The sequence below is a fragment of the Salvelinus alpinus genome, chromosome 6, assembly GCF_045679555.1.
Source record: "Salvelinus alpinus chromosome 6, SLU_Salpinus.1, whole genome shotgun sequence".
NCBI lineage: Eukaryota > Metazoa > Chordata > Actinopteri > Salmoniformes > Salmonidae > Salvelinus > Salvelinus alpinus.
The window spans coordinates 84,799,391-84,813,373 of NC_092091.1; the positions used below are offsets into that span (position 1 = coordinate 84,799,391).

Sequence of the window (13,983 nt, forward strand, 5' to 3'; positions counted from 1 at the left end):
GACCTGACCCCAACCCCGACCCCTACCTGACCCCAACCCCAACCCCAACCCCAACAATGAAACTGACATGCAGCATCATATCTGTCAAAGAGGGGGGAGGCGGGAGGAAGAAAGCAACTGGAGGAGGAGCGAGAGCAAGATAGTTCTTACTCACAGACAGACTGGGTTGGTAGAAGGAGACAGGGGAGGAGGGAGAGAGAGACAAACATTTAAACCAACTGAATATATTTGTATCACTGACTTCTCACCAGTGATGTCATCATAACCAGTAACCTGTTCCTCTCTTGGCCCAGCCCAGCCTGACCCTGACATATAGCATCAGGCCTGTTGAGTTGACTTGGGTAACAGACCTCTAGCTTCTACACCACATCCCCCCTTCTCCTGCTCTAACATGAGACCTCATCAGTACTCATTTTGGGTGCTGGTACTGTTTATATTGAGGTGCTGGAACATTAAGCCAATATTCTATAAGAGGTGAACTCAAGCAGTAGAAAGTTATAGCTGATATTATAGGACACACTATGTGAAACGTTGCTGCTCTGTCAGCAGTTTCCTGTGGAGTTTTTCTAATGTCAGTGTTTCCTGTAGGTAGGTGGGTTTAGCTGATCTTAGCTGCTTAAAGGTTTGTCACGTCATAGAAGTCAGGAAGTAATGAGATAGAAGTCATATAGCCTAGCAGTATTTTCCACACTTCAGTCTTCTCTTCATGACAGTAGACTTGTTTCGCTCAGTGGAGCCCCAGTTAGAGACAGATATGATACCTGCAGTGGTACTGACCATCCTGTTGTGGAGCACAGGTAAGAGGCTGTTATATTGTTATACACTTGTGACAGTTACTGAGATATGTTTTGATATTGTAAGATATATCATAATTTTCAGGGCTAGTAAAATAACATGCAACTGGAAGCAGACAGTAAAAATGTGTCTCAAAGCAGGACAATGATGTAATCACCTGTAAATGTACTTTACTGTAGCCTAACTGTCCATCTGGGGACAGGCACAAATGTCAGTTAAGTTGTGATGGTGTCATGCATCTGACTGTTGTATATTCAGTGTGTCAATGATTGATTGTATCTGTCTCTATGTAAATGAATGAGAGTATATTTTATGTATCTATTTAATATTGGTCTTATGTTAGAGCAGGAGAAGGGGGGAGTGTCGATGGCAGAGGTCTGTGACCTGAGTCAAGCTCAACAGGCCTGATGCTACATGTCAGGAAGAGAGAGAGAACGAGAGAGAGAGGAAAGAGGGGGTGGGGAGGGCAGAGGAGAGAGAGAGGAGGGGGTGGGACAGAGCATAGCTGATGGAAGTAGGCGTGATCCTGAAAAATACAAAAATGTTTTTTTTTACTTTTACAAAATTGTTTTTTTTTACTTTTTGGAAAACCATTTCCCCCCCTAGTGGTCCAGTACTGTATCAGTGGTTTGATATAGCCTTCTGTAGCGAACCCAACATTAACTTCTTACCTATAGGACTACATCATCATCCTCTGTCTGCATCCTAATCCCTACCTGTAGTCTACCTACCTCTGGTATAATGCATTTCCACCTCTCACTCCATCAGTGTTACTCTGTCTGCATCCTAATCCCTACCTGTAGTCTACCTACCTCTGGTATAATGCATTTCCACCTCTCACTCCATCAGTGTTGCTCTGTCTGCATCCTAATCCCTACCTGTAGTCTACCTACCTCTGGTATAATGCAATTCCACCTCTCACTCCATCAGTGTTACTCTGTCTGCATCCTAATCCCTACCTGTAGTCTACCTACCTCTGGTATAATGCATTTCCACCTCTCACTCCATCAGTGTTGCTCTGTCTGCATCCTAATCCCTAACTGTAGTGTACCTACCTCTGGTATAATGCATTTCCACCTCTCACTCCATCAGTGTTGCTCTGTCTGCATCCTAATCCCTACCTGTAGTCTACCTACCTCTGGTATAATGCATTTCCACCTCTCACTCCATCAGTGTTACTCTGTCTGCATCCTAATCCCTACCTGTAGTCTACCTACCTCTGGTATAATGCATTTCCACCTCTCACTCCATCAGTGTTGCTCTGTCTGCATCCTAATCCCTACCTGTAGTCTACCTACCTCTGGTATAATGCATTTCCACCTCTCACTCCATCAGTGTTACTCTGTCTGCATCCTAATCCCTACCTGTAGTCTACCTACCTCTGGTATAATGCATTTCCACCTCTCACTCCATCAGTGTTGCTCTGTCTGCATCCTAATCCCTACCTGTAGTCTACCTACCTCTGGTATAATGCATTTCCACCTCTCACTCCATCAGTGTTACTCTGTCTGCATCCTATTCCCTACCTGTAGTCTACCTACCTCTGGTATAATGCATTTCCACCTCTCACTCCATTAGTGTTGCTTGTCCATCTTCCTGAATTAAAAGATGAACAGATCAATATTGCTGCATAAAGTCATTAAATATTGCTAAGTTATTTATCTATAGTGTGGATGTAGGGCTGTTTTTAGTATATAATGAGCACCCAGATGCTGCGTAGGCAACACAATAATATCAGACAGACAAACTGGCCCTGCTGCCTCCGTGTTGACTACTATGTTGCAATATGAATATTCTCAGAGTTGTCTTGTTGATACTAAATGTTTCATTTCCTCCGAGCCGCCTCGTTCATTTATACAATGTTTCAATATTATCAGAGCCACCTTGTTGATGCAATGCTTCAGTATTCACAGAATGTTTCCTTTCCCTGGTGAATAATGCAGACAGGCAAATACAAAATGAGCTGGGTGCAGACATCATAAGGAACATCTCTGAATGCAAAGCATAGTCTACCAAGTGTTAATGTCACCACCATGGATGTTTAAGTTATATATTCTACCAAGTGTTAATGTCTCCACCATGGATGTTTAAGTTATATATTCTACCAAGTGTTAATGTCACCACCATGGATGTAGAAGTTATATAGTCTACCAAGTGTTAATGTCTCCACCATGGATGTTTAAGTTATATAGTCTACCAAGTGTTAATGTCACCACCATGGATGTAGAAGTTATATAGTCTACCAAGTGTTAATGTCACCACCATGGATGTTTAAGTTATATAGTCTACCACGTGTTAATGTCACCACCATGGATGTTTAAGTTATATAGTCTACCAAGTGTTAATGTCACCACCATGGATGTTTAAGTTATATAGTCTACCAAGTGTTAATGTCACCACCATGGATGTTTAAGTTATATATTCTACCAAGTGTTAATGTCACCACCATGGATGTTTAAGTTATATAGTCTACCAAGTGTTAATGTCACCACCATGGATGTGAAGGTATATATTCTACCAAGTGTTAATGTCACCACCATGGATGTTTAAGTTATATAGTCTACCAAGTGTTAATGTCACCACCATGGATGTTTAAGTTATATAGTCTACCAAGTGTTAATGTCTCCACCATGGATGTTTAAGTTATATATTCTACCAAGTGTTAATGTCACCACCATGGATGTTTAAGTTATATAGTCTACCAAGTGTTAATGTTACCACCATGGATGTTTAAGTTATATATTCTACCAAGTGTTAATGTCACCACCATGGATGTTTAAGTTATATATTCTACCAAGTGTTAATGTTACCACCATGGATGTTTAAGTTATATATTCTACCAAGTGTTAATGTCACCACCATGGATGTTTAAGTTATATAGTCTACCAAGTGTTAATGTCACCACCATGGATGTTTAAGTTATATAGTCTACCAAGTGTTAATGTTACCACCATTGATGTTTAAGTTATATATTCTACCAAGTGTTAATGTCACCACCATGGATGTTTAAGTTATATAGTCTACCAAGTGTTAATGTCACCACCATGGATGTTTAAGTTATATAGTCTACCAAGTGTTAATGTTACCACCATTGATGTTTAAGTTATATATTCTACCAAGTGTTAATGTCACCACCATGGATGTTTAAGTTATATAGTCTACCAAGTGTTAATGTCACCACCATGGATGTTTAAGTTATATATTCTACCAAGTGTTAATGTTACCACCATGGATGTTTAAGTTATATATTCTACCAAGTGTTAATGTCACCACCATGGATGTTTAAGTTATATATTCTACCAAGTGTTAATGTCACCACCATGGATGTTTAAGTTATATATTCTACCAAGTGTTAATGTCTCCACCATGGATGTTTAAGTTATATAGTCTACCAAGTGTTAATGTCACCACCATGGATGTTTAAGTTATATAGTCTACCAAGTGTTAATGTCTCCACCATGGATGTTTAAGTTATATAGTCTACCAAGTGTTAATGTCACCACCATGGATGTTTAAGTTATATATTCTACCAAGTGTTAATGTCTCCACCATGGATGTTTAAGTTATATAGTCTACCAAGTGTTAATGTCACCACCATGGATGTTTAAGTTATATATTCTACCAAGTGTTAATGTCTCCACCATGGATGTTTAAGTTATATAGTCTACCAAGTGTTAATGTCACCACCATGGATGTTTAAGTTATATAGTCTACCAAGTGTTAATGTCACCACCATGGAGGTTTAAGTTATATAGTCTACCAAGTGTTAATGTCACCACCATGGATGTTTAAGTTATATAGTCTACCAAGTGTTAATGTCTCCACCATGGATGTGAAGTTATATAGTCTACCAAGTGTTAATGTCACCACCATGGATGTTTAAGTTATATAGCCTACCAAGTGTTAATGTTACCACCATGGATGTTTAAGTTATATAGTCTACCAAGTGTTAATGTCACCACCGTGGATGTTTAAGTTATATAGTCTACCAAGTGTTAATGTCACCACCGTGGATGTTTAAGTTATATAGTCTACCAAGTGTTAATGTCACCACCATGGATGTTTAGGTTATATAGTCTACCAAGTGTTAATGTCACCACCATGGATGTTTAAGTTATATAGTCTACCAAGTGTTAATGTCACCACCATGGATGTTTAAGTTATATAGTCTACCAAGTGTTAATGTCACCACCATGGATGTTTAAGTTATATAGTCTACCAAGTGTTAATGTCACCACCATGGATGTTTATGTTATATATTCTACCAAGTGTTAATGTCACCACCATGGATGTTTAAGTTATATAGTCTACCAAGTGTTAATGTCACCACCATGGATGTTTAAGTTATATATTCTACCAAGTGTTAATGTCACCACCATGGATGTTTAAGTTATATATTCTACCAAGTGTTAATGTCACCACCATGGATGTTTAAGTTATATATTCTACCAAGTGTTAATGTCACCACCATGGATGTTTAAGTTATATATTCTACCAAGTGTTAATGTCACCACCATGGATGTTTAAGTTATATAGTCTACCAAGTGTTAATGTCACCACCATGGATGTTTAAGTTATATATTCTACCAAGTGTTAATGTTACCACCATGGATGTTTAAGTTATATAGTCTACCAAGTGTTAATGTCACCACCATGGATGTTTAAGTTATATAGTCTACCAAGTGTTAATGTCACCACCATGGAGGTTTAAGTTATATATTCTACCAAGTGTTAATGTCACCACCATGGATGTTTAAGTTATATATTCTACCAAGTGTTAATGTCACTGTAGGGGGTGGGTTCCAGAGACCCTCCTCATTGTTAATTAAGGGACTTTAAGATTCATATGTTTTGCTGCAGGCCTTATAATAGATACTGTTGCTATGTGTCTAAACTCTGCCACTATACGTTGTACAAGCATCTATATTAGTCTTTGTGGTTAAGCTCTGGCTGTTGTGAGTGTGTGCTTGCAGGCTGGGTCTGAGTCAGACCGAAACTAGATAAAGAGAAGTAACCACTGTCTGGTTTTGACATGTTGATATTGTGTGACAGTGGACAATGCTAATGAATTCAGAGAAGCTACTGTACTAGGTTGTCTTATAAGGTAACCTCAGCTTATTGATACACACATACATTGACGTAGGTGATTATACCACTAGAGAGTGATCACATGTATATAATCAGCTGTGTCCTGAGGTGGGGTGCAGAACTTACTCTGAAACATACATGCTGTGTTCCCGTTGTCAACTTCTGTCTGCAACTGCATTAATAAATGAATGATTTATTTACTTAAAGATAATGTCTGACTACTGATTTCACCAATAAGCAAATGATTGACGAGGAACAAGGAACCTGCCCCGACATCACCACCATGGAGGTTTAAGTTATATAGTCTACCAAGTGTTAATGTCACCACCATGGATATTTAAGTTATATAGTCTACCAAGTGTTAATGTCACCACCATGGATATTTAAGTTATATATTCTACCAAGTGTTAATGTCACCACCATGGATGTTTAAGTTATATATTCTACCAAGTGTTAATTTCTATCCTACTGTGATACTTGTGAGTTGATGTGATGTTATGATGATTTCTAACAGATACACCTTGATGTTGTTTTGTCCTTTTCTCATTCTACTTGAATAAACTCAAGACTTGAATGTAGTTTGTAGTCATTTACTTCCATATAGGGTCGTTGTTTACAGACACAGCTGTAGGCTGACCTGACCCCAACCCCAACCCTGACCCCAACAATGAACCTGACATGCAGCATCATATCTGTCAAAGAGGGGGGAGGCGGGAGGAAGAGAGCAACTGGAGGAGGAGCGAGACCAAGATAGTTCTTACTCACAGACAGACTGGGTTGGTAGAAGGAGACAGGGGAGGAGGGAGAGAGAGACAAACATTTAAACCAACTGAATATATTTGTATCACTGACTTCTCACCAGTGATGTCATCATAACCAGTAACCTGTTCCTCTCTTGTCCCAGCCCAGCCTGACCCTGACATATAGCATCAGGCCTGTTGAGTTGACTTGGGTAACAGACCTCTAGCTTCTACACCACATCCCCCCTTCTCCTGCTCTAACATGAGACCTCATCAGTACTCATTTTGGGTGCTGGTACTGTTTATATTGAGGTGCTGGAACATTAAGCCAATATTCTATAAGAGGTGAACTCAAGCAGTAGAAAGTTAGAGCTGATATTATAGGACACACTATGTGAAACTTTGCTGCTCTGTCAGCAGTTTCCTGTGGAGTTTTTCTAATGTCAGTGTTTCCTGTAGGTAGGTGGGTTTAGCTGATCTTAGCTGCTTAAAGGTTTGTCACGTCATAGAAGTCAGGAAGTAATGAGATAGAAGTCATAAAGCCGAGCAGTATTTCTCACTCTTCAGTCCTCTCTTCATGACAGTAGACTTGTTTCGCTCAGCGGAGCCCCAGTTAGAGACAGATATGATATATGCAGTGGTACTGATGACCCTGTTCTGGAGCACAGGTATGATGCTGTTATGTTGATATACACTTGTGACAGTTACTGAGATATGTTTTGATATTGTAAGATATGTTACCATTTGCAGGGCTTGTAAAATAACATGCAACTGGAAGCAGACAGTAAAAATGTGTCTCAAAGCAGGACAATGATGTGATCACCTGTAAATGTACTTTACTGTAGCCTAACTGTCCATCTGGGGACAGCCACTAATGTCAGTTAAGTTGTGATGGTGTCATGCATCTGACTGTTTTAAATTCAGTGTGTCAATGATTGATTGTATCTGTCCCTATGTAAATGAGTGAGAGTATATTTAATATTTAATATTGGTCTTATGTTAGAGCAGGAGAAGGGGGGATTGTCGATGGCAGAGGTCTGTGACCTGAGTCAAGGTCAACAGGCCTGATGCTACATGGCAGGAAGAGAGAGAGAACGAGAGAGAGGAAAGAGGGGGTGGGGAGGGCAGAGGAGAGAGAGAGGAGGGAACGGGACAGAGCATAGCTGAGGGAAGTCGGCGTGATCCTGAAAAATACAAAAATGTTTTTTTTTACTTTTTGGAAAACCATTTCCCCCCCTAGTAGTCCAGTACTGTATCAGTGGTTTGATATAGCCTTCTGTAGCGAACCCAACATTAACTTCTTACCTATAGGACTACATCATCCTCTGTCTGCATCCTAATCCCTACCTGTAGTCTACCTACCTCTGGTATAATGCATTTCCACCTCTCACTCCATCAGTGTTGCTCTGTCTGCATCCTAATCCCTACCTGTAGTCTACCTACCTCTGGTATAATGATTTTCCACCTCTCACTCCATCAGTGTTGCTCTGTCTGCATCCTGATCCCTACCTGTAGTCTAATCTAATAATAATATTAGGGATGCACCGATATTACATTTTTGGCCAATTCCGATATCCAATATTTTCCTTGCCAAAAAGAAACCATACCGATAACCGATATAAAACATTTTGCGGTCTTTTAAGCATTCTAGTACAGTTAAATAGTTAATGTCTGGGGGCATTTTTGTTAGTTTTTGCTGTTCTCCAAATAGTATTTAAGAGTTTATAGGACAGTAAATTAGCTTCAACTGGTGGGGGGATTCTACACACCCCATTTAGCCATACCCTAGGTTTAGCTGTATTTCTACACACCCCATTTAGCCATACCCTAGGTTTAGCTGTATTTCTACACATCCCATTTAGCCATACCCTAGGTTTATCTGTATTTCTACACACCCCATTTAGCCATACCCTAGGTTTAGCTGTATTTCTACACACCCCATTTAGCCATACCCTAGGTTTAGCTGTATTTCTACACATCCCATTTAGCCATACCCTAGGTTTAGCTGTATTTCTACACACCCCATTTAGCCATACCCTAGGTTTAGCTGTATTTCTACACACCCCATTTAGCCATACCCTAGGTTTAGCTGTATTTCTACACACCCCATTTAGCCATACCCTAGGTTTAGCTGTATTTATACACACCCCATTTAGCCATACCCTAGGTTTAGCTGTATTTCTACACACCCAAACTACTTGATGTGTCTATGGGACAGAGGAGGAGGGGAGGGGAGATGGAGAGGGAGATGTCAACAGAGATGGGGCTGACAGAATAACATGCAGTCAACTCAATATCTTTTCATATCTGACTTCTCACCAGTGATGTCATCACAACCAGTAACCTTTTCCACTCTTCCACTCTTGGTCCGGCTCAGCTTGACCCTTTGAATTAAATTATTTAAAAAACAGACAGAAGCAAATGTATTAAATTAGATCCACCACATGTTTCAATCAGATCACCATAGTCCCTGTGTCCAAGAACACCAAGGTAACCTGCCTAAATGACTACCGACCCGTAGTACTCACGTCTGTAGCCATGAAGTGATTTGAAAGGCTGGTCATGGCTCACATCAACACCATTTTCCCAGAAACCCTAGACCCACTCCAATTTGCATACCGCCCCAACAGATCCACAGATGATGCAATCTCTGCTGCACTCAACACTGCCCCTTCCCACCTGGACAAAAGGAACACCTATTTGAGAATGCTATTCATTGACTACAGCTCAGCGTTAAACACCATAGTACCCTCAAAGCTCATCACTAAGCTAAGGACCCTGGGACTGAACACCTCCCTCTGCAACAGGATCCTGGACTTCCTGACGGGCCCCCCCCAGGTGGTAAGGTTAGGTAACAACACATCCGCCACGCTGATCCTCAACACGGGGGCTGTGTGCTCAGTCCCCTCCTGTACTCCCTGTTCACTCATGACTGCACGCCGAGGCATGACTCCAACACCATTAAGTTTGCCGATGACACAACAGTGGTAGGCCTGATCACTGACAATAGTGCGACAGCCTATAGGGAGGAGGTCAGAGACCTGTCCGTGTGGTGCCAGGACAACAATCTCTCCCTCAACGTGATCAAGACAAAGGAGATGATTGTGAAAGAAAGGAAAAGGAGGACCGAGCACGCCCCCATTCTCATCAACGGGGCTGTAGTGGAGCAGGTTGAGAGCTTCAAGTTCCTTGTTGTCCACATCACCAACATCCTAACATGGTCCAAACCCACGAAGACAGTCGTGAAGAAGGCACGACAAAAGGAGACGGAAAGGATTTGGCATGGGTCCTCAGATCCTCAAAAGGTTCTACAGCTGCACCATCGAGAGTATCCTGACGGGTTGCATCACTGCCTGGTATGGCAACTGATCGATCTCTGACCGCATGACACTATAGAGGGTAGTGCGTACGGCCCAGTACATCAAGCTTGGGTCAAGCTTTCTGCCATCCAGGACCTCTATACCAGGCGGTGTCAGAGGAAGGCCATAAAAATGGTCAAAGACTCCAGTCGCCCTCGTCATAGACTGTTCTCTCTTCTACCGCACGGCAAGCGGTTCCGGAGCACCAAGTCTAGGTCCAAGAGGCTTCTAAACATCTTCTACACCCAAGCCATAAGACTCCTGAACATCTAATCAAATGGCTACCCAGACTATTTGCATTGTCCCCCCCTTCGCCTACGCTGCTGCTACTCTCTGTTATTATCTATGTATAGTCACTTTAATAACTCTACCTACATGTACATATTACCTCAATAACCTTGACACCGGTGACCCGCACATTGACTCTGCACCGGTACCCCGGTACCACCAGGGCCCTCTCAACCAGCTGGCTATACTAGGGCCCTCTCAACCAGCTGGCTACATTAGTGCCCTCTCAACCAGCTGGCTACACTAGGGCCCTCTCAACCAGCTGGCTACACTAGTGCCCTCTCAACCAGCTGGCTACACTAGTGCCCTCTCAACCAGCTGGCTACACTAGTGCCCTCTCAACCAGCTGGCTACACTAGTGCCCTCTCAACCAGCTGGCTAAACTAGGGCCCTCTCAACCAGCTGGCTACACTAGTGCCCTCTCAACCAGCTGGCTACACTAGTGCCCTCTCAACCAGCTGGCTACACTAGTGCCCTCTCAACCAGCTGGATACACTAGGGCCCTCTCAACCAGCTGGTTACACTAGTGCCCTCTCAACCAGCTGGCTCCACTAGGGCCCTCTCAACCAGCTGGTTCCACTAGTGCCCTCTCAGCCAGCTGGTTCCACTAAGGTCCTCTCAACCAGCTGGCTACACTAGTGCCCTCTCAGCCAGCTGGCTACACTAGTGCCCTCTCAACCAGCTGGCTACACTCGTGCCCTCTCAACCAGCTGGCTCCACTAAGGTCCTCTCAGCCAGCTGGCTACACTAGTGCCCTCTCAACCAGCTGGCTACACTAGTGCCCTCTCAACCAGCCGGCTACACTTGTGCCCTCTCAACCAGCTGGCTACACTAGGGCCCTCTCAGCCAGCCGTCTCCACTAGGGCCCTCTCAGCCAGCCGTCTCCACTAGGGCCCTCTCAGGCACCTGTCTCCACTAGGGCCCTCTCAGCCACCTGTCTCCACGAGGGCCCTCTCAGGCACCTGTCTCCACTAGGGCACTCTCAGTCACCTGTCTCCACTAGGGCCCTCTCAGTCACCTGTCTCCACTAGGGCCCTCTCAGCCACCTGTCTCCACTAGGGCCCTCTCAGCCACCTGTCTCCACTAGGGCCCTCTCAGCCACCTGTCTCCACTAGGGCCCTCTCAGCCACCTGTCTCCACTAGGGCCCTCTCAGTCACCTGTCTCCACTAGGGCCCTCTCAGCCAGCCGGCTCCACTAGGGCCCTCTCAGCCAGCTGGTGTGTGTAGGAGAGTGTGAGCTGTGTGTACAATAAGTAGAAGTACAAATGTCAAGGGAAATGAACTAAAGTGATAAATCTTGTCCTAGGTTTTATTTACTGTGGTGTTTGTTCTCCACTGGTTACCCTGTTCTCATCACAACAGGTCACACATTCTGCTGACATGATCGCACACTGTGGTATTTCACCTAACAGATACGGGAGCTTGTCGGCAGTGGGCACATAGCCAGTCTTCTCTCTGCCTGTTTCAATCCTTTCTCAATAGCAAGGCTCACTTCATTTGTATATTGTACATTTTTTCCCCCAGTTTTCTATCAGATAGTCTGTCACCATGTAATGTCTGTTTAGGGCCAAATAGTTTTGGGATTTTTATATTTTGGGGGAAAAAGATCAGGAAACTCATATTAATATTTTACATGTATTTAACCCTTATTATTTACACTAAACTATCTCCATTTATACTTCCATAAATGTGTTAAACTGGTACCAGGAGACCTTCAGACGAGTCTTGTAAAGCTTGTGGGCGTCCTAGATCAAACCAACCTGTACGTGTTCCTGAGAGACTCACCTTTCCATAGTGGGGTCATGTTAGTGTGTCCTAGATCAAACCAACCTGTACGTGTTCCTGAGAGACTCACCTTTCCATAGTGGGGTCATGTTAGTGTGTCCTAGATCAATACAACCTGTACGTGTTCCTGAGAGACTCACCTTTCCATAGTGGGGTCATGTTAGTGTGTCCTAGATCAATACAACCTGTATGTGTTCCTGAGAGACTCACCTTTCCATAGTGGGGTCATGTTAGTGTGTCCTAGATCAATACAACCTGTACGTGTTCCTGAGAGACTCACCTTTCCATAGTGGGGTCATGTTAGTGTGTCCTAGATCAATACAACCTGTACGTGTTCCTGAGAGACTCACCTTTCCATAGTGGGGTCATGTTAGTGTGTCCTAGATCAATACAACCTGTACGTGTTCCTGAGAGACTCACCTTTCCATAGTGGGGTCATGTTAGTGTGTAGTCCAAACGGTTCTGACACTACAGACAGAAGTTGTCAGATGGACTGTACGACTTCAGACGATGCTTATGGGGTCGTAGAGCAAAACGGAGAACATCATCGTGTTCCTGAGTCTCATCTTTCCACAGTTTAAAGGCCAAACTGATCGGATGTTACAGATTTCCACACGGCCGCAGAAATGGTAGGCTAAAGGTTCAATTGTAAATGAAAAGAGCATCTGCCAAACATGGATTGTGTGTGTGGGGGTACAGAGATGTGGTAGTCATATAATACTCATGCTGTGGTCTACATTTTGTTCATCATCAAGCAGACCAGATCATTAGAGATGGTGGGAGAGCCTGTTAGGCTGTTTAAAATGGAACAATATCATTTATATACTGTAGCATGAGACTAATACCTCTATATACATTTAACAGGATTTGAGTGACGTTTTCTAAATTGTTTTATAATAAATATATATAATACATTTTCACTGAGACATCATGGTGTGTCCATCAATTTAAATCCCAACTTGTAATGAAAGTATAAATAATAAAAATCAACAATGTATTGGACAGGCCTATGAGGTCTAAAGGTCTGTCTTTCCAAGACATTCTGTTCATCTGCAAGCAGACCTGATGATTCTAGATGGTGGGAGAGCCTGTTATTTAAAATGGAAGAATATAACTTACTGTAGCCTATATAATGTAACAATGACAATAATCCCTTCATATATACTGTAGTTGAAGGTTATTTTAGTGTCATAAAAAGTGTTGATTAAAACAAATCAGGATGTTTGGTGGATGGATTCAGTGTAGATGTTCTGCTGTGTATCGAGGGGTTTATATGAAAGTGGTATGATGAGATTGGGAGAGGAGGAGAGGGGTGAGAAGAGGAGAAGAATGGGGCAGAAGAAGAAAAGGGGAGAAAACAAGAGGGGGGAGAAGAGGAGAGGGGGAGAAGAGGAGAGGGGGAGAAGAGAGGGCCAGAAGAGGAGAGGAGATGGGGGAGAAGAAGAAAAGGGGAGAAAACAAGAGGGGGGAGAAGAGGAGAGGGGGAGAAGAGGAGAGGGGGAGAAGAGAAGGCCAGAAGAGGAGAGGAGATGGGGGAGAAGAGAGGGCCCGAAGAGGAGAGGAGATGGGGGAGAAGAGAGGGCCCGAAGAGGAGAGGAGATGGGGGAGAAGAGAGGGCCTGAAGAGGAGAGGGGTTGGAGAGAAGATGAGAAGAGAGAGGCAGAAAAGAAAAGAAGAGAGAGGTAGATGAGGAGAAGAGAGGGGGAGAAGAGAAGAGAGCGGAAGAAGAGACGCGAGGGGCAGAGGAGGAGAAAAGCGGGGAGAAGAGAAGAAGAGTGGTGGGGAGAAGCGGGGAAGAGAGCGGGAGAAGAGTGGTGGAAGAAGGGGGGAGAAGAGAGTGAGAGAAGGGGGGAGAAGAGGAGAGGAGAAGGGTAGAAGAGCGGGAGAGAAGATGAGAGGAGAGGGGGACAAGAGGAAAGGGGAGAGAA

General features: G+C 43.3%; 2 protein-coding genes across 2 annotated transcripts in view; one reads left to right on the forward strand and one right to left on the reverse strand.

The window, feature by feature from the left end:
* The window catches only part of LOC139579779 (scavenger receptor cysteine-rich domain-containing protein DMBT1-like), a 260,129-nt gene that overhangs the window by 152,021 nt on the left and 94,125 nt on the right, over window positions 1–13,983 (reverse strand). The window lies entirely within an intron of this gene.
* The window catches only part of LOC139577936 (T-cell differentiation antigen CD6-like), a 39,248-nt gene that overhangs the window by 21,723 nt on the left and 3,542 nt on the right, over window positions 1–13,983 (forward strand). The window lies entirely within an intron of this gene.